The sequence below is a fragment of the Gadus morhua genome, chromosome 23 (genome assembly GCF_902167405.1).
Source record: "Gadus morhua chromosome 23, gadMor3.0, whole genome shotgun sequence".
NCBI classification, from domain to species: domain Eukaryota; kingdom Metazoa; phylum Chordata; class Actinopteri; order Gadiformes; family Gadidae; genus Gadus; species Gadus morhua.
In genome coordinates this window covers 10,517,406-10,519,905 of record NC_044070.1, presented here as the reverse complement: position 1 = coordinate 10,519,905, position 2,500 = coordinate 10,517,406, and the positions used below count along the sequence as shown (strand labels likewise).

The window sequence follows — 2,500 nt, the reverse complement described above, 5'->3', positions numbered from 1 at the left end:
TCATGTGTGGCCCTGGGGAGCCGCAGAGGACAGAGCCGAGTGCTTTTCCCTGTTTCTGCCAGCTCCTTCGCTATCCCAAAGTCTACTCTCCTCCGACACTCCTGGGCACCAGTTCCCTCTTACACACACACTCGCAGCAAAAACAACGCAACACGCATCAGTCACCTTAACATGTAGTTGTGGCAATTCAAGTACTTATGTGGATTAAATACATGCAACAAATATTTTACAAAATAATTAAACAACATAATGAGCTGGTTGAAATAATAATAAAAACAAGCCAAACTGTAACTACACATGCATATACCTGAGATTAAACTCCCAGTCACAGTATGTCTTGTTTTTCTGGGTTCTAAAGCAGCCAGAGCAGCTCATTAACATAGCGTCCCTGGCCCGGTGTGGCGCAGCGCGGCCTGGGGTGGTGTGATATAGGTCCACGGGTCACAAAGGCTCCCAGGGCCAAGGGAACATTACACCTCCTGTGATCTCATTCATCCCTGGTCTGGTTCTAGTTTGAGCTCTGAGTCACGTTCATTTTATGATTCAACACAGAGAGAGGGACCCACACAGGTGGATAGAGAGATTGAGACAGAGGTGAAGGAGAGATGGAAGGATGTCGGTGAAGGAGAGAGAAGGAGAGGTAGAGAGAGGTTGAGGGGAAGGAGAAGGAAATGAGGGGTAGAAAGAGGGAGGGCTGAAGGAGAGACAGTGAGGGGCAGAGAAGGTGAGGTGAAGGTGAGAAAAGGTGAGTCGTAGAGAACGTGAGGTGGAGAAGAGAGAGTGAGGGGTTGAGATAGAGCAAGGTGAAGGAGAAAGAGAGAGGAGAAGAGAGAGGGTGAGGTGAAGGAGAGAGAGGGAGGGGCACAGAAAAGGTTAGTTGAAGGAAAGAGAGAGAGAGGGAGAGAGAGAGAGAGTGAGGGGCACAGATATGGTGAGGTGAAGGAGAGAGAGCGAGGAGTAGAGAGAGGCTGAGTTGAAGGAGAGCAAGAGAGAGAGGGTGAGGTGGAGGAGAGAGAGAGTGAGGAGTACAGAGAGGCTATGTTGAAGGAGTGCGAGAGAGAGAGAGAGAGGGTGAGGTAAAGGAGAGAGAGAGAGTGTGAGGAGTAGAAAGTGGGTGAGGTGATGGACAGATCCTGCTGTCTTTAGCTGTCACTGTTTTCTTTGTTCTTTCATTTGAGTATTTCAGGGCAAGGGTTTCTATTTTCTGTCATTTTAAACCCCTTCCCACACACACAAACATACACACACATGCACACAAACACAAACAGCTTTCATCGCTATAGGGCGTTGCACATGCTCACATGCCCCTGGTGAAAATTTCATCCACAGGATAAAATAAAAACTGTGAAAATTTCCGCACCGCCTACGCGGGCCCGTGCTGCCGGCTCCTCTGAGCCATTCAAACAGTCAACAGACTGTGAAGAATAAATAATAAAGAACTATTGATTATTTTGATGACTGCAAGATTCAATTAGGTATTAATTTTGCCCTCCAGTGGACCTATCAAGCTGCTCAAAAGAGGCGGGCAGGGGAGAAGGGGGCAGGCCCCACTCAGACCCACGGTGTCGGGGCTCAGACTGTTTGGGGGAGGGAGGGGGGGGGTGTTTACTTGGCTGCAGAGGAGGTGCATTGATGTGCACTGTCCCATATTTAAGTCCCTCACCTCCCCCTCCCGCCCACCCGCCCTGGGGCCGGAGGACAGCATTGTTACCGGGGACACGAGTATCGAACGGCCCGCCCACAGCTCTTAACGTCAGCCTCAACTATTTCTATTGATTAACATTTCCATAGATTATCATGTGTCATATCAAAGTGGGCCGCGCTACTCTGACACGCACATTAAAGAGCCCCCCTCAGGGTAGGAACACACACGCACGGCACACACTGGGCTGAATGCAGGGGTCACCCTGCTTCTCTCTGGGCGTTGGTCCCAGAGATGGAGGCAGCCCACATATTTGTGCCACACCTGTTTCATAAATAAGGAAATGGGGAAGGTTGACACAGTCCTCCTGACCTCCTGTGGTCCTCCACGGCTCGCTCTCTTCACCCGAGGGGTGGAGGAGGGGGTGGGGGGTGTTTGCCAGCACACACACACACACACACACACCAATGGGGGGTGTGTGTGTGTGTGTGTGTGTGTGTGTGTGTGTGTGTGTGTGTGTGTGCGTGTGTGGGAGGGGGGGGTCAATGCTGTCGCAGGGACTCTCCGGTCAGGAGACACAAGGAGGAAGAGACACGAGAAAGTGAGAGAGAATATAGAAGAGAGAGAGAGAGAGAGAGAGAGAGAGAGAGAGAGAGAGAGAGAGAGAGAGAGAGAGAGAGAGAGAGAGAGAGAGAGAGAGAGAGAGAGAGAGAGAGAGAGAGAGAGAGAGAGAGAGAGAGACAGGGAGAGGGAGAGAGAGGGAGAGTGACATTAGGAGAAAGAGGGGGAGAGGGAGCGTGACATTAGGGGAGAGAGAGAGTATGGAGGGGGACATTGGGAGCAAGAGGGAGAGCGACA

At 51.2% G+C, this 2,500-nt stretch overlaps 1 protein-coding gene across 1 annotated transcript in view; it reads left to right on the top strand.

The window, feature by feature from the left end:
- Positions 1–2,500, top strand: part of pou6f2 (POU class 6 homeobox 2) — a 79,161-nt gene that overhangs the window by 3,358 nt on the left and 73,303 nt on the right. The window lies entirely within an intron of this gene.